The sequence below is a fragment of the Miniopterus schreibersii genome, assembly GCF_964146895.1.
Source record: "Miniopterus schreibersii genome assembly, chromosome: 3".
Classification (NCBI taxonomy): domain Eukaryota; kingdom Metazoa; phylum Chordata; class Mammalia; order Chiroptera; family Miniopteridae; genus Miniopterus; species Miniopterus schreibersii.
The window spans coordinates 96,240,302-96,258,709 of NC_138103.1; the positions used below are offsets into that span (position 1 = coordinate 96,240,302).

Here is an 18,408-nt window from a genome sequence, read left to right on the forward strand (position 1 = left end):
TTGTTTGATATTTTTGTAGCTCACTCTCAAATCAACGTCTATAACTGATTCTTCAAAGTGTAAGATAAAAGTGATCCTAAAAGTAATTTGATTATCCTAAATATGAAATAATTGTATCACTAATAAAGGATAGAACTGATGGGCATAAACTAGAGAAGAAAATGATTTTCTAAAGTTTTCATTTCTATCATTTTATGACAAATTGTATTTCTCTTAAAGGTTAAGTATTATCAATAAAAATAATTCATTATTTGTCAATTGTACCAATTCCTGCTGACTACATTCACTAGCTAATACTTAAAATCCATTTTAAAATGTTATTAAATCTTCTGCAATTTATTGGTCATGGGAATGTCCAAGTTTACCCTGGCAAATAAAATGAGTAGTGTAACTCAGTACTTAAAGCGTGGGGGCAATATCAGGTCAGATTAAAAGTTTATTGGGCTACCCTACAAATTAAGAATGGACAAATCAAGGATAGAAGGCCACCACAGACAAAATTTTAAAAATGTAAGAGCAAAATAAATGGATAGTGTTGAGAAAAATAATTAAGCAAAAAACCCCCAAAAACAAAAATCAAGAGACAAGGCAATGAAATTAAGAAAACACTAAGGTTAAATTAACAGATGCTACACAAAATCTCAACTTGGATACTTAAATTTAGGCAAGCAAAACACATTGCTTTGAGAGAGAAATATTCTGATATGCACTGAAACAATTTCTTTAATTCTATGATGTGGAAAAAAATTGGTATAAAATATATACAAGTTAAAAAACCTTTAAAGGCAGAGACCTTGTCTGTTTTCATTCACTATAGGAAGTGCCTATTATAAAGCTAATGAGCACCTAGTAAGTCTCTAATAAATGAGGGAAGAAACTGAAAAATAAGACATCTAAAATTTTAAAGTAAATGCTACAACAATGCCAAGACTTCGGTTACCTGGATATGCAAAATTATTAGTTTATTAAGAAATTTAAGAAAGTATATAGGAAGATAATTGTGTTTCCTTAAGCAAATTGAAATTTTAGTATTTTGAAACGGAATGAAAAACATACTCTAAGCCATCTGTGTAAGACTTAAAGCTGTTCTTAAAGATTAATGGGTAAACTTATAATTAACAGACTTGGATTTACTAAACAATATCTAATTTATTAGACATTAGATGTGCTACACAGATCAATAGGAAAACAGTCATACATGGTTATAAAATAACTATCAAGACTGTCTTTTCTCGTCCAAAAATTCCATAAATGAAATATGATTATTTGTAATATCATAGCCAAAGGCTTACTGCAGTTTCTAGTTTGCTGGTATACTTAATTTAAAAGGTGTGTTTTTCGAGCTACTAGGAAACAAAAGTTATCAATTTGTTTCATAGTTTTCAAAAATTATCAATTTATTGGTATAACTAGTGCTATCATAAAGTAAATGTAAATGAACAGCAAGCTAAAAGGTAAATTAAAATATCCACACTAATCCTGACCTCAGCTTTCACGGAACCTTTTCTTCTGAAGGAAACTGTAAAAATAAATCTCACTAGCATTTGCTTTGCTTGACAGCATAATTGAGTAGTAACCAGAGCAGCCATATGTTCTCCTTTATATAAGGCCTCAGAAGCACGCACCTTTTGAATCACTGTGACTGGCACACATTTTGTGCCCAATAAATATTTGCTGAATGAACTTTTCCAGTAGTGCTGCATTTGAGCTAAGATAACCAATTCTCACAAACTTTAGTTAAAATACCATGTATTTTGCAAGAAAAAAGGCAGAATGAACGACGGTTTGTGATTCAGGAAGACAGCAAAGCTAATTGGCCCATGATCATGTGATCGACCCAGTCCTCTAGCCAGCCCATTTACAGAAACCTAAAAAAAAAATAAAAAAATTGTCACTAGTTTGTGGGCTTCTGGTGTGGAGAGTTTTTCAAATGTCTAGAAAGTGCCTTTTTCTAAAACTGTAGTAAACTTATTTTTTTCCTTATTTTTTTGTTTTTACTTTCATAAAGTTATCTGTAGCATTTAAGTATATATAACTATATATTGAGGAATACAGTTCAGCGATTGGTGTGGTGCGGGGAGGGGGGGAGGGCTGGAGGTCAGGGCACTTACTCATTCGTTAACCAAACACAGCACCTGTGTGTCGGCCAGTATTCTAGCCGTATTTTCTCCACAAAACACCGGTGGGGAAAAACATAGCCTTTCTTCTTCCCGGAGCTTACGTTCTAGTGGGGAAACATAATAACAGGTATGATGTGTAGAATGCCAGAAGGATAAAATGGGAAAGGGGGAGGGCAACTTGCAGTGTAAGGAGGGGCCGCGGCAGCCCCGAGGTGACAGCTGAGCCAACACCTAAGGCGCGGGCGCAACCCTCGGGGCGCCCGGGGAACCCCGCGGAGGGAGACGCAGGCGGAGGGCGCCCGCGCGGCCCCCGCGCCCCAGCGCGCCCGGCCTCTGCTCGGCCAGAGGCAGCGCCACGGACGGTCAAGAGCAAAGGAGCGACGCGACGCGACTTATCCCACCAGCGATGCTCTGAAGAGGCAAATTTCCCATTTACAATTAACGTTATCATTTAACTAAGTTCATGAAAATACAACACAAATACCGTCCCGTTTGGTAAAAGTCGCTTACCTACTTGCACTTTTTATCTGAAGAATAGCCCCCTTCTAATTTACACAAGTACACTGAATAAAGAACCGCGGAAGGAGAAAGTTGTTTCACGTGCTACTAGAGCCTGGCAGAGGCGTGGTACTCTACACATAACCACATTTGTACTCCAGCCCGGTCCAGGACCTCGCTGTTTCAAGCGAAACGAGGGAAGCGCCGTCTGAAATCGGCTGGCCCCAGGCCCACCCGTGGCCCGCGGTCGCCGGTGGCCGGGGTCGCGGCCGGCGGCTCTCCCGCGCGCTCGGCTCCACCCACAAGAGAGGGGGGCGCGGACCCGCGCTCCGAGCTGCCGCGGGCCAGCCGCTCGCTCCAACAGCGTCGCCTACAGGTCTTTATCCCGACAGTTAGGGAAGAACCAAAACCATCGCCAACAAAAAGGAGGTTGAGGAAAGACCGCATATTTCCAGAAATAAATGCATCACAAACACGATTCCAATTCGATCCAGCTGGGAATCTTCTTCACCTCCACGGGTTGCGTTCTCACTCCGCAGAAATAAAGCAGAAACGGGAGTAAAGTCCGGCCTCTCAAAAGGAGAGAAGGTGTACGATCCATCCATCCACCAGGCTGCAGGGATACCATTTAACAAAATGCACCGTCGCCGTCGGATCGCGGGCGTCCTCTACGTGGCCGCCCCGAGCGCGGCTCCCTAAGGCTAATGACGACGCGCTGGGGCGGCGAGCGCGGCCTGCAAGCCGGGCCGGGCCGCAGCGCCCCCCACGCACACGACCACCGCCGAGCCGGGACCCCGCTCCCGCCGGCCTCCAGGAAAATAAAGACCGGGGAGAGCCGGCCCGCCCGCGCCGCAGCGAAAACGCCGCTCCTTGGGGTCGACAGTAAAAGGCAACACCCACAGCCACCCTGAGGAGAAGGGCGCGGAGGAGAGCCGCCGCCGCCTCGCCGCCAGCCGCGGCCGGGCCCGGGTGCCGTGCGGAAGGGCCGAGGACGCGAGCCGAAGTGGTGGCGGCGGCGGCGGCGGCGGCGGCGGCGGTGGCGGAAGTGGAGTGGGGAAGAGGGGGTGGTTGTTAGTGTTTGGCGCCGGTGGAGGGAGTCATTCCTGCAGCTGCACTTCCGGTCGGCATTTTGTTCTGAGAGGGAGAGACGGAACGAGAGAGAGACACACACAGGGCTCCTTCCCCCCCGCCCTCCCCCCCCCTCCCTCCGTCGGTACCGACTCACCCGACACCACCAAGCCGCAGGGAGGGACGCCCCCGCCGACAGGAGGATTGGTTCCCGGGCCGGCGGCGATGCCCCCCCGGTAGCTCGGGCCCCTGGCCGGGTGTTTGTGAGTGTTTCTATGTGGGAGAAGGAGGAGGAGGAGGAAGAAGAAGCAGCGATTTGTCTTCTCGGCTGGTCTCCCCCCGGCTCTACATGTTCCCCGCACTGAGGAGACGGAAGAGGAGCCGTAGCCACCCCCCCTCCCGGCCCGGATTATAGTCTCTCGCCACAGCGGCCTCGGCCTCCCCTCGGATTCAGACGCCGATCGCCCAGGTAAATTCCTGCTCTTTATTTCGGCGGCGGCGGCGGCGGCGGCGCCAGGTCCTCAGCGTCTCTCCTCGTCGCTCCCCTCCCCGCGTTTCCTTAGCGGCCCCAGGTCTCCTCCACGGGCGAGTCTAGAGTTCGCTCCTCTCTGGCGGCAGCCGCCCTGCTTGGCGGTGGTTTTGTATCCTCTCCCGGCCGGCTCCGGTGGCGGGGACGGCTCCTGCCGGGCGGCCGGGGAGGCGTAGGCCCGGCGGAGAGCGCAGGCCGCGGGCCAGCGGAATCTACTTGAGCTCGGGGATTAGGAGAGCTCCGGGCTGAGCGGGGCTGCTGCTGCTCGGTGACAGGCCTCGCCCGGGAGAAGAGCCCTGGCTGGTGAGGAGGCGGAAACAATACAACTAACAGCGAATGTGCCCTGGGCGTCCCCATATTTACAACTTTCCTGGTCCCGGAGTGGGGAACGTCCCAGTGAAACAAACAACCCCCCTCCTTCCCCCTGTGACCCCATGAAGGGAGGAAGTAGTTTCAGTTAGTGAGACAAATGTAAATACTCCGACACGGATCCTGTGGTAATTCTTTCCCTGTGTAAAACTTGTTTGGACGTTGGAAAGTTAATAAAGACTCATTTTCCTTTTTTAAAGAATTAAGTCGTTCACACGAATATCCAGTACAGAAAACCGTAGTGTGGTAGGCACTGCATATGCCCCCCAACCCCCCAAAAGAGCTTTTATGTTGTTGTTTGACAGTGTCTGTTGCACATGGACTTTTTATTCAAAGACATGTGTAAAGTACTTGACAGGTTTACCCTGCCACTTTGTATTTGTGCGTGTTATGTAAGGACAGTTTTAGACGACTGTACGTGAAATGCTCAGGTACTTCCTGATCTCACCGCGTAGAAGCATAAGAAGAATTTGAAATGTTCTGAGACTAGCGCCGAGACACAAGTAAAACCAATTTTCTTTAAAAGTATACTAATTAAGTTATGCGTAAAATCCCTGGGCGGTTAAAAAAAATGTAGAAGGTGCCATCCTTTCATGTCAGGGCAGATCTTCTTGAGGTCCCAGGATTGTCATTGGCTGTTTGTGCCCGTGATGTTTGACTGTGTAATGAGAGAGGTGTCATTTTAATAGGTCAAATGTATCTGTAAATGCTGGAGAAAACTATAAGTTCCATCTTAAATGCTAGTTCAAGTGTAAGTTAAGTGTTTTGAGTTTCTTTATGGAGGCGCAGATTGGTAGAAAGGAAAAGCAGCCAATTTAAAAGTTTATATGACACATTGCATAGAAAAATAAATGTACCTGGGTTAGACTCTTTTGATATTTTGTATCATATTCACTGTAGAGAAACTTTCAATGGTTAAAATGAAGCAACACTGATCAACAAAGTCTCTTTATTTTACTAGTGGGCGTTACATTGGTTCGAATTTTTTTGTGTGTCTTGTTAAATTGTCATTGTAGAATGAGCAACTTTTCTGAAGGTTATTATTGAGTTTAGCATTCTGCTTAAAATAAATTGTACCACATTTACTGAAAACGTATGGAAAGATGTTAAAAAGAGTGAAGTTAATATAGCTGTCACGTACTAGGCATGTTTTTAATGCTATAAATCCGTGTAGTAGTCAGTGGCGTGTCCGTGATTTGTATTGGTCAGGGAGCAGTTTGAATTTTAAAAAGCCTGAAGCTCCTGCTGAGCCCCAATCCCGGCCTCCCTCCCTCCCACTAATCTCCCATTCCTGTCTTTGTGCTGCCTGCTCCTGTTAGACACTGTTTGCTACAGGGCCTCAGGCCTACACTGGGTGGGGGGCATGTGAATGGGGGCCTGCTGGGGGCAGAGAATACAGAAGGGAGAAACACTTCACGTCTTAAGCAGAGGGTTTCGGGTTTGGGGAGGCAGATAAGGGCTTCAATATAAATGTTTAAGAGGCCCTTATATGAACCTGTAATTGTCTTTACAACTTTTATTTAAATAAAATGCGGAGACATTTAGTTATGTTAAGGGGATGAGGGATGAACATTTATGTTAAAGGTAATGGAAAGGAGTTCTGCTTGCTTAGTTTTCATCAACAGAAGGAACTTTTAGAGTTTTATACTTAAAGGGAGCTTGCTTACACAGATGTTTGAATCCGTGTGTTAGGTATCTGTTTATGTGACTGATTTTTTTCCTAGTGACTTTGGAATTAAATGAAAGTGAATTCATTCTTATCAGATCTTATTTTCCCGATTGTACATAGTTAGCAATCTCTAAGTAATATAGATTGTGTGATAGATTTTATTAAGATAGCATAAACATTTCTTTACAGTAGATTGAAAATATTTTTTATTTAATCAAGCGATTATTCTTAAAAGAGAAGACATTATAAAACTCAAATAAAACCTAAGCTTGAAGTTTAAATTTTTGATAACTTAGTTGGAATGAATAATTTGTGTTTCCCTAGAGATTATGAATAGCTTGCTCTACCTCCCCTGTATAGTCACCAGTGGTTAATCTTGCATTTCCATTATTGGTTTTTCTAATTCAGTGAAAGGAGGCAACCACAGTGTTCCAATAATTTCACAATGCTAGTTATATTATTTGGCGAAGTACTTCCTAATATACCTAGAGGAAGTTTCAACATTATGGTTTACTGTTTCTCTGTAGTCTGCAGAGTTACTAATAACTTATCATTATTACCTGAAAAGAAATCACTTTTCAAATAAATAATGAAAAGTTAGTAGATCAAATTAAAATTGAATATTGAATGTTGTTATATAGGATACTTCCTTTTAAAAGCCATTCAACATTTGTTTACTAGTTATTCAAAAGCATTTTAGATTTATGCTAGCGATCAGTATAATACTACCTTTAAGAAGAGAAAAATTATATTTGAAGAAAGAAAGGCTGTTTGAGATTCTCTTTGGGGAGGAAAAGTAAAAGTTTTCGATGTGGTGGTAAATGTAGTTTTGGTTTTCTGCATAGTAAAAATTCTTAAATATCAAAAATATTGTGAGAAAGCTATACCAATTCAAACATGTATTTTTTAAGGCTTCCTAAACTAATTTAATATTTCATTTTTGGGGGTATCAATTTATCATTAAACTGCTATACTAGAAACATTTGAACCTGTCTGTATTTTAACATACCATAATGTGGTATTTTTACCTTCTCAAAATAAGATGTAAAAATTAAGAATACAAGAGTAAATAAAAATTAAAAAGTGTGAGTTTTATATAATTTCATTTAACTTCTCCCACCCCATTACTTATTAGGAAAAGCATAATTTGTACGTAATTCTGGCGTTTTAAATATAAGATTTCAGCTCCATATGAAGTGATTGGAAAGACTGAAGTAAATAAAAATTCCTTTTAGAGAAATGTCACTTCAGTTCTGTTTATCGCATTTATTTGCCATAAAATGAATAGGAAATTACTGACTAGGAACTTATAGAAGTCTGGCAATTAACCGTTTAGTTGAAGGTGTTTATTTTAATATTTTGAGGATATTAAGTTGACTTTGGTAATTTATGATCTTATATAGCTTTTGAAAATCATTTAAAAATATACTTTTTAAGCAGAGTTTTCTCTATTTTTAGCAGCTGCCATTTAGCATTATTCTTTGTATTTTTAAATTGGTCCTTTTTCAGAGTGACTGAGTTTCTTTATAAATATTCTCATTTCCCTGTGAAAGAAGTGACCAGCTTGATTTTCATTTTTTGATGAAAAACTTGACATCAGAGGCCAGGTGATTGGTATAGATTCATGTAGTGAATCAGTGGGAGAATAAGGGATTCCCTGACTCTCAATAGTTTTTTATTAGATTATGTAGCTTTAAGAAGTACCTGAGCTCTGGTTGTAGTGCTCTGGATTGCTCAGTGCTGACGCTGAAACCACTTTTGACTTTGTCAATTATATTGAGTTCAAGGTGCTTTTCTTCCTTTGGAGAGATGATACCTGTCCTCCAGTTGTATTCTCCTGGTATGAAAATAAGTACTTTTACGTTAGAAATCCCGACTGAGTCCTGGTTGATTAAGTTTATTTATGTATATCCCGCCTAAGAAATGTAAATGAATGAACTATGTTTGTAGTAAACAATACGTAATGACTCCTGAAAGTTTTATTTTCACACTATTTTTTAAAATTACTAGAGTGGAATTTTAGTGTTTCCAGTTGATTTAAGAACAACTTTAAACACCATGTCTTTCATTTAAGGCCATCATTGTAATTTTAAAGGATATTTTATGTGCTCAGAATTTTTTGTCTAATCGAAGTAATGAGATGATTTTAGGTATTTTATGTATCATTTTGTTTGGTATAAATCTGGAGTCAGTTCTGATTGAGTTTGTCATTTCACTGTCTTTTAAGGCATATTCCTTTCTATTCCCAAAGTGCTGTTATTAGTAGAGATCATTTTTGTTTTATCTAGCATTGTCAGCTAGATAAGATTTTGAGGGCCTATTATTTGTCAGAAATTGTGTTAAATATGTCCCCATAATATTATCTTATTTAATTCCTCTAAAAAGCTCATGGATTAGAAATAGTTAACATCCACAATTTACAGATTAAGAAACTGAGGCTGGAAAGGTTAGAAAATTGTCCATTGTCTTATAATTAGTAAATAATTAATCTGATTTATGTGTGTTCTTAAGGATTTAGTACTCCACATTTCTCGTTTTAGTAAAATCTTAATATTATCCTTTGGTTGCTCATCTGATTCAATACTTTCAAGTAATGTAGTCAAGGAAATTGTTTAGGCAGAGAACGAAAATAGAATTCATACTATATATTCATACTATATATATAATGTTTTTGAAATCAGCAAATCTTTACTATCTGATATTTTAAATTTGAGTTGTTAAGCAATCTGATCTTTTTACTTTTATGTTTTTTTATATTGAGTTGAAATTATCAAAGCATCTATTTTTAAAAAGGGAAAATTCATCTTTAGAGAGTGATTTCATTCATAGAAATGTTTATGACCAATTGTAGTATAGTAGATGAATCTATAAATTAGTATGACTGGTAATTTTTTAAGTTCCAGTATTTATATAATCGAAGAACCTGATCCCTTCAAAGTCATCAACTTGAAAAGTTGTACACTTATTCCAGAGTTGTTGCTGTGACATACAACCTTTAGAGATTTCGAGATAGTCTTTTTCTTATCCTTGCTAGTAAATCTTTATCTTCAGGGTGGATTTGAGTTTTAGAGACTGTAAAAAGTAATTTAGACCTGAGTTTAGGAAAACTAAAATTTAATAAGATATTTTTGTGTCAGGCTCTGTATTAAGTGCTTTTACATTTGTATTAAGTGGTTTCCATGTGGCAGAAACTGTGCCAGGGGCTTTATATGGATTTTTCTCAATTCTTTAAGGTATAATATGAGTTTGGTTCTGTTTATTATCCTAAGGTATATGAGAAAACAGGTATAGAATGATTAAGCAACTAGCCCAAGGTCACAACAGCTGTGGAGAAAGTGGAGAAAGGACTCGAGTTAATGCTTCACCCATCAACCTTAACCACTATACTGTGTATCGTGATTTGAACCACCCAACTATCCAGTGAGGTCAGTGATAGTGTACTCATTTTACAAACAAGGAAACGGAGGCTCATCATGTTTAAGAAACGTGTCTGGGGTGGCAAAGCTAGCAAGTGTTAGAGATAAATTCCAACCCTGGTATTTCTAATTCTAAAACATCTTTTCATTTTGCCACACTGCCTCTTTAAGATTTATAATACAAAAGTTAGGCTTGGCTGTAGAGATGTGAGATGTGTGTGTGTGTGTGTGTGTGTGTTATAAAGAGATCCTGAAGGTATTTTAAATAAAGGAGTTGTAAAACGTTTTGGTCAGTTATAGCTGATACATTATTTGATTAGTGTTTTAAAAAAAATACCTTGTTATTTTATACCACGTATAATGTACAAAATGTTTGTATGTATAACATGAATTTAAATAGGACATTGATTTTTAAATACAGGGTTGAGCAAAAGTGGGTTTATATTGTATGGAAAATAATACAGTAATTAATAAAATAATAATATAAGAATAAACTCTCTTTTGAGTACTCATTACTAAACCTCCTTTTGCCCCACCTTGTATATTCATGCTGTATCTCTGGAATAGATAGCTTTTGAAAATGTAGAAAAGCCACTTAATTTTCATAATGTCATTGTGATTCTTGAATTATTTTCTATAAAAATGTTAAACATGAAAAAAAATCCCCAAAAGTACATCAGATTTTCAACATAATATATGTAGTAAAATTGTTTTGCCATTTTACATGTGTGTAACATACCATTTAACATGCATATACCAAACTCTTAAAGTTTTCCATGATACATATTTACCCTTTGGCAGAAAGAAAAAACTTTTTCAGTATGCAGAAACATGGAATTAGCAACATTAATTTATTTATTAAAATAATTGTTTATACTTTTATATCTTCTGAGAAATTCAGGAGCTCTGACATTATTTTGAAATACTGGATTTTTTTTTTGCCAGAGTTAACATATTTGGGTCATTTATACTCCTCACTCCTTTAGTCTTTTGCTGATGAAATGCATACTTGTTCTGATATGAGTACTGTTATTTAAAAATAGTTATTCTAAATACCTTAAAAACTAATAGTGTTTGAAACACTAATGAATTATTAAAATTCAAACAATAGTTTACTCTAAAAATATTAATCTTTATGACTACATGTTTAATTTTTTTATTTGCAAAACAAAAAATGTCCTTGAAATTAATCCTAGCAGGGCAATGCATCACTGAGTTTTCTCAGCACTGCTACTTGGCAACCCTTTCAGAATTTTAAAACTGCTTTTAGTTGTCTTTATCTGATAGGATTGTGGGTTGCCAATTTCCACCTAAAGAAATTGATCATCTGAGTATAGGCTATATTAATGACCAAGTGGAAATATTACTTGGGTGTAAATTGGGCTTAACTCTCCCCTTGCCCTTTTTAATTAATACTGTTCTTAAAAAATTGATGCACAAGTTTTCCCTCTAGAGTTCTACCTCTGCCTAACAAAACTGTAAAGTTGAAAGTTGAAATGTAATGGCCTAAAAGCTACTGTTAACATTCCTTCCGTTTTGAGACAAGAATTAGGAATCTAGTATTTATGTCATAACCTACCTTCAAGTTGTCTTGAAAGATATATATGACATATGCTTTTACTAATCGTTTTCCTCTTTTGTCTTTCCTTTTTCATATGTGTCTTCCTTTCTCTATCCATGTCCGTGCAGTCTTTATCTCCTCCTAAGCAAATTTTTACATGACATGGTGAATATAGGTGGTGGTGTTAATGTGCATGGTCCTGTAATGTATTACTGTTGACCCTTGAACAACACAGGTTTGAACTGAGTGGATTCACTTATACATAGATCCCCCCCCCCCCCCAATAAATATTACAATCCTTGAGCAGTTTGAAAGGCCTCAAATTCTGAGATCTTCATAAGGTCAAAATGTTACTGGTGAAAAAGTGTTGACGTAAACTGTGAAAATGTGTATTTGTATAGCATTCCTACTTTCTTCTGTAAGCATGTGTTACTTCTCAAAATATCAAGTCAAGGACCAGAATTTTTTTTTAAGGAGAAAGAAAAAGGCATGGCCTTTTTTTTTGTTTACCCCAGTCATTCTATTTCATAGCATTTGTCAGTGTATTTACTTGTATCTCTTGATGAAAGAAATTATTCCTATGTCTGTCAGCCATACTAAACCATTAGCCCTAAACTACCCTATATTTTATCTTTATGTCTGTAACACCATTACAGTGCTTGTCCTGTGTTGTAGTTATTCAGTACATTTTGTTGAGTTGATTAATCGGAATTGAGTTATATGATACTTCTTAAAGATATATTTCTAAATCTGAGATTTGTAAGGGCAAGTGTATTTTTGTGTTAATTTCAAAATACAGTTTTCTTGGATATAGGTTATGTCCTTGAGCCTTTTTGGGGGGTAAGAACATTTTGTTTGCATACATCCTTACATACCTACATAACAAAACTTGTATATAAAAATAAATCAAAGAAAAGTTTAAAACAGAGTTCCTTCTTTAGCTGTTGGTAAGGATTGTATTATTTTGGTCCCTTAGGCAATAGAATTGGGAGTAAGATACTGGGGTTTATTGCAAGAGGGAAAGGTATTTACTCTCTTGTTTTAAGCTTAAGATTGATTTATTATAGTTTTCATTTTCTTTGCTAATTTAAGTATTATGTATAATACTGTAGATAAGTTAACTATGATGACTTAATTTTGTTTTTAATTTAAGTAAGGCTTATTTAGGTATAATCTACACAGAAAAATTCACTGTTTTAGATTTATAATTTGATGAGTTTTGACAGACATAGTCTTGCAACTACCACCACCACAGTCAAGACATGAAATATTTTCATCACCCCAAAAAGGCCCCTCATGTCCTTTTGTAATCAGTTCCCTACACCTATTCTAGCCCCTGGCAGTTTTGTCTTTTCTAGAATGTCATATAAATGGAATCTTACAGTATGTCGGCTTCTGCTTTAGGTTGTTTCACCTGGAATAAGGGTTTTGAGATTCATCCATGTTGCATGTTTATCAGTGACTGAATTTTGAAATTGAAGTTAATATGCTCTTTAACTTTGGTACTGCTCTGCCAAAAATATTTTGAACATCGTTAGATATCTCTTTCAGATCTTCTGACTGCTTTATTTTTGGACATAACCTTACTTACTCATTTTTATATTACCCCCCCCCCCGCGCTCCCTTTTGAAACAGTTTTCTCCCTTGAGTTCAGGGATATGTATATCAGTCTCTTCTTGTTCCTCCTCTATGTATTTGCCCTTCCATTTGAAGACTTAACATTCTTTTTTTTTTTTAAATATATCTTTATTGATTTCAGAGAGAGGAAAAGAGAGGGAGAGAGAGAGATAGAACATCAATGATGAGAGAGTCATTGATTGCTTGCCTCCTGCACGCCCCTGACTGGGGATTGAGCCTGCAACCCGGGCATGTGCCCTGACCGGGAATGGAACGCCGATCGCCTGGATCCTAGGTCGACGCTCAACCTCTGAGCCACACCCAGCCGGGCAAGACTCTTACCATTCTTCCCTTTGCCTGCCCCTTAAACATTGGTATTCCCGAGATGGTTTTTCAACCTTCGTTCTGTTTCCCTTCCTATTGATCTCATCTATTCACATGACTTTTTACATGCTTACTACTTGTATGCTGATGACTCACAAATCTATCTCCAGAATATGGTTCTCTTCTGAGACAGATCCAGTTGTCTACTAGGCAACAACTCTTGGTGTTCCATAAATACTGTAACTTCAAAAGTATATAAATCTGAATTCATCCTTCAGTTCTTCTGTGCTCTTACCCCTGTCCACCCCAAAAGAAAGAAAACTATTCTTACAACGATGTGAAGTAGGTTAATGTTTCCACCATCAGCTCAGTTGCCTAAACTAGAAACTTGGTGATAATGCTTTACCCTTCTCCTTTACTGTACCACCAAGCCAGTTGTTCACCCAGTTCTGACATTCATAACACGTCCCTGAACATCTCTTGAATCCATCCCTCCTCTACTATTTTGACTCAGATTGGGCATATACATAAAATTTGTCAGATGAAATAATTTCTAGCATTTTAAGAAAGATTTAGAGGTAATTGTAAAAGATGTATATAGTGTTAGGATACTTTTTGCTCTGGTATTTAAAAATAAAGTGTAATCTTCAGTAACACTCATGCTTTATAACCTGAATGCGGCTGTCTTCTGTACACATTTCCATTATATCTAAAATCGAGGGCTTCTGACTTACTGCCTACTATATCAACTAGAACAGTTTGAACTCAGCCTTTATCTTTCCATACCTTACTTTTAGAGTACTACATTTCATGGATGTGTACATTCATTACAGTATTGTGTGCTTAAATGTTCAGGAGCAGAGTCTGAGGAGAAGAAAATGGGAAGGTAGCGGGTTTAGGTAAAGGAAAGGCTTTTTAATTGACTTTCCTATTCTGTGGAAACAAGTTCACTTCAACAGCATTTTCAGTTTTTTTACAGATAACAACAACAACAAAAACTAAAGAAACAAATGCCATGGAATATGATACCATTCAGTTGTTAGGCATGCATAAGCTTTTAGTGGCAAGAGCCAGATATGTTGTAACTGTATTACTTGTTTGTGGGTTTGAAAGTTGTTGCTCATGGCTTTGTATAACCTTACAGTGTTTCTTCCTTAGAATAAGAAGTTATCCTCTTTGCTCCCCAGTTTGAACAAAAGGCTCTGCTTAGAGTTATTGGTTTAAATAACCTTAAATAATCTCTTTTGCAGAGGGCTTCTTAAAATGTGATGCTATCTTGAAAAAGAAAGTGAATATTTTCTTCACTGTAACTAGAGTTTATAACTAAAGAAATAATAGGTGCTATATTTTGCTCTGGTTCTAATTACCATATTTCGAGAAAATGGATCAATCCAAAGACAGTTTACAAAGGCTGATGGGAGAACCCTTTCTGGTTATTGAGTCTCTATGGTGGCTTGCATATAAGTAAGCACTTAAAACATTGTTGAATAAATGAATTTTTATTTCGGTTTGGTGATACAGAGCTAATTGGAGTGACAGAAAATGGGTGGGGCTTGCTAAATATTGAGTGCGTTTGATAGAAGAAAGAAAACATGAGGCCCAGAAAAGGTAAGGTAGCATTTAAAGCCAATAATTGGTGTAATTTGGTTAATTACTTTTACGTGGACAACTAGGTTTGCTTAGCTGGATAAGAGGAAGATCTTTATACATAAGTGTTTTGAATCCTTTTCACTCTTTTATTCCCAGTCCAGCTTTGCTTCTGTTTTGAGGTATTCCCTTTGGGGTTTCATTCACTGCTAAGGGACATTTGTAGGATCTGGGCTAAAATGACCTGCATAATCCAGATACGCATATTAGGATTGGGGAGGTATTGGTGGGAAAGGGAGAGAGGTGTTATAGTTCTTCAGCTTTTTCCAGTTATTGATGGTTTGTAGTGTATGTCATAGTGCCATTGCATGTCCTCAGTCTTCAGATGAGTGAGCCTAAAAACTAGAATTTAAAATGACTTACAATTTATAAGTTTGTGACTGTCCTAGTATCTAAATCTCTAATGTTTTACCTAGCTGTTGAGCCATATTGCCACCTACACTAATTATGGTTTTATTGATTCTGATGTTTTCAACTAGAAGATAGCCACCACATTTTAGTTTGTGTTTTTTATAAAATTTCATAGTTTAGCAACTCTCCATTCCCTTAGTTTTCTTGAAAACCACTTACAGTTTTCTGGTATGATAAGTAAGGCTAAATTGTATAATTTAGAACTTAAAACATTTTAAGAACCTCATAGTTAACTTTTTTTTTTTTTTCAGTGATAGAATGTGGAAAAAACTGCATGCTACTTGGAAAATAGGGGAAAAAATCTATAATCTCATATTTTATGTTTTTCCTACTAGGTTTTTAGTAAAAAATAACTAGATGAATGTAATTATGGTTACTATGTATTCATGGTAGAAATATATGTACATAGTCCTGTTTTCTCTTAAGGTTGTATTGTAAAGATTTTCCTAATTTCCTGTAGAGTGTTCATAATAATTTAAAATGTTAACCAATATTTTTTCAGTGGATGAGCCATGATTTTCTTGGTCATTCTACTGTTGGACATTTTATTTATTTATTTATTTTACCTTTTATTTCCCTTTGGTATAAAAATGAGACAATGAAACATCTTTATATGTACAGAAAACCCTTTGGGGGCTTTATTCACTTTGAGTTATAAGTGGAAGGTGGGCCACAAGGTTTGAACATTTTTATAGCTCTTAGTATGTATTTTCAAAAATAGTTTTATCTTTTCATAATCTTTATTTTTATTCATGTCTTCATTTAGTAAGTGCATTTTTTTCATTATAGATGGACATTTCCTATAAAGGTTATCCTTAGGTCATTTAAATGCTCTTCTCTACCATTGTGGCTGTGATCAATATATTTTTAAACTTCTTGGACTTTTCAAACTGAGTATATCATTTGGAGGTATTATATAATGAAATTAACAAGTAATCTAATCTAAACTTACTGCTAGTCAAGTGACATTTAGGCCAGTCATTAAGCCCATTTATTTATTCAGCTGTAAACCGCAGGGGTTCTCAGGTGTTTCTCAGGTTTCAGAACTTTTATAGACTAGTAAAAATACAAACTAAAGACAAAAAAACAAGCATTTAGATAAATGAAAGAAGGGAGTAGTTCCTAGTAGTATAGGTAAGGGATCGTCAATCTGTAGGGAAAAAGTGGTAAGTAGATTCTAGATTGGAACATACTAAAAAAGAAATATCAATTTTTACATAGATTCTATTACTTAGTTATAATATTTGCAGTATGAAACATCTAGCATGATGTGGACATGGCCATGACCTCATGTTCAGTCTCTTGTTCATCAAACATTGAGTGTTTTCCGTGTCTCAGAAACTGGAAGACATTAGAAGTGGCGAAATAAAAGACTTCAGCCTTGCGTTTAAGCATCTTACAGTCTAATATAGACAGATAAACAAAGATTATGTTATATTATCCAGATTAACAATGAGAGGGTACAGTAGGAGCACTGGGGCGGGGGTGAGGTGGGAGGAGATCATCTAATTTAGACGGGAGATAGTATGTAAACTAAGTGTTGTAGGCCATTAATTAGACTTGGGAGACTAGGGCAACAGATCGATATTGGAAACCATAGATGCTGAGATTATTGGAGTATAGGCTGGAAAATGAGTATACAAAAGATTTGAAGCCATAGAGAGGTGCAGAGTTCAAATTATGAAGGAATGCATATGCCTTTAAGAAGTCTGCATTTTATTCTAAAGGCATTGGGGCACCAAGAAGTAAATTATTTAGTAAAGAAGTATATTTTGTATTTGAAAAATATTTTTTGGCAGCAATGTAGACATTTGATTGTAGGCAGGAAAAAGGAGACTAGGGAGGCCATTTAGGAATTGATGAGCTCCTCAATTAAGCGTGAATTTGGAGGAGGAAGCTCTTAACATTAGGGAATTACCTGCATACAGTTTGGTGTTGATATGTTGGTGGGTTGGGTAATGGAGAATGAAGAGTTAAGGATGCCTCCTTGATTCTCAGGTTTGGAGTATTGGAAGTTCCATTCATTAAGGTCAGGAATATAGGAGAAGGTTGTAAGAATTGGACAGTGGGATATGGAAGAAGCGAGGGAGGTTGTACTATAGTTTTAGGCATGTTGAGTTTAACTGACATCCATAGGTGTACAGTGGATATGGGAGTTTAAACACTAGGTTTTCAAAGCTTAGAAGACATTAGGCTTTTCTTTGGCAAAGCATATAATTATGAATTGGTCTATTAGAAGATTATTTTCATGAGGAAGATATTACTAAATCTGTGTTGACTTTTTTAAAAGGCTATATAAAATTTAACTTTAAAACCATGTTGAAATCCTAAGATCCCTTTATTACTTCAGCTAAGAATGTCCAAGATAATATTCAGTTTATTATTATAGTTCTGGTATAGATACACAGATTAGAAGTAGCACATAGCTTTTAAAGCCAGCATAAGTTAAATCACTATTCACTGCCTATGAATAAGAATACAGTCTACCAAAAACTATCATTTTTCACATTTTGGACGGAGTGGATATTGAAAAATTTAGTGGCTTGGTCAAATTGTTTATAAATACTTATGGTTATTTGAAAATTATTTTCAAGGCTGACTTAGAAGATCTCTCCATACAGTCTTAAATCAGGGTTAAAATATTAAATCTTAGTATGATAGATACTGTGGGTTGTTGTTGTTTTTAATTTTACTTGATTTAAATTACCAGAAGATAATAATACCATTTTTTTCTTGAGGCTTTGTTTTTCAGTATATTGACAATATTACTATGAATTTAGAATAACAAAATGAATGTTCTTGTATGACTATTTTCTATGGTACAGGGCTCTTCCTAAGGCCTTCCTAGTGTATTTGTTTACCTAGCTTAATCTGAAGACTGCTTCTTCAGTTAGTTTTAGATGAAATTCATAAACATAATGCAGTCTTTTAGTGAGAACTGTTACTTTGCTCATGAAGGATTATCTTTACAAATATAATTAAAGGTCTACTTTTAACTTTAAAATTTTTTCAGTTCAGAACTCCTTTTCATCTACTAAATGGAATGCTGCCTGGTTCACGAGTCATTGAATAAAGCTAATAAGATCTGTAAAAAAATTTTATTTTTCATTTTACAGTTTACATTCAACATGATTTTGTATTAGTTTCAGTTGTATAGCATAGTAGTTCTTATACTTTAC

The 18,408-nt window shown here is 37.2% G+C and overlaps 1 protein-coding gene and 1 long non-coding RNA gene across 3 annotated transcripts in view; one reads left to right on the plus strand and one right to left on the minus strand.

Moving 5' to 3' along the window:
* Nucleotides 1-1,778: 1,778 nt before the first annotated feature.
* Nucleotides 1,779-2,721, minus strand: LOC308554183. The gene is made up of 3 exons (XR_013998362.1): nucleotides 2,631-2,721; nucleotides 2,112-2,224; nucleotides 1,779-1,868 (listed from the first exon to the last, which is right to left on the minus strand). It is a non-coding gene; the product is annotated as an uncharacterized lncRNA (long non-coding RNA).
* Nucleotides 2,722-3,589: 868 nt separating this feature from the next.
* Nucleotides 3,590-18,408, plus strand: part of NIPBL (NIPBL cohesin loading factor) — a 170,233-nt gene continuing 155,414 nt past the window's right edge. For both annotated transcript variants that reach the window (XM_081131107.1, XM_081131106.1), the window contains exon 1: nucleotides 3,590-4,155. The gene's annotated coding sequence lies outside the window, so the exon portion shown is untranslated. The remainder of the gene's footprint in view (nucleotides 4,156-18,408) is intronic.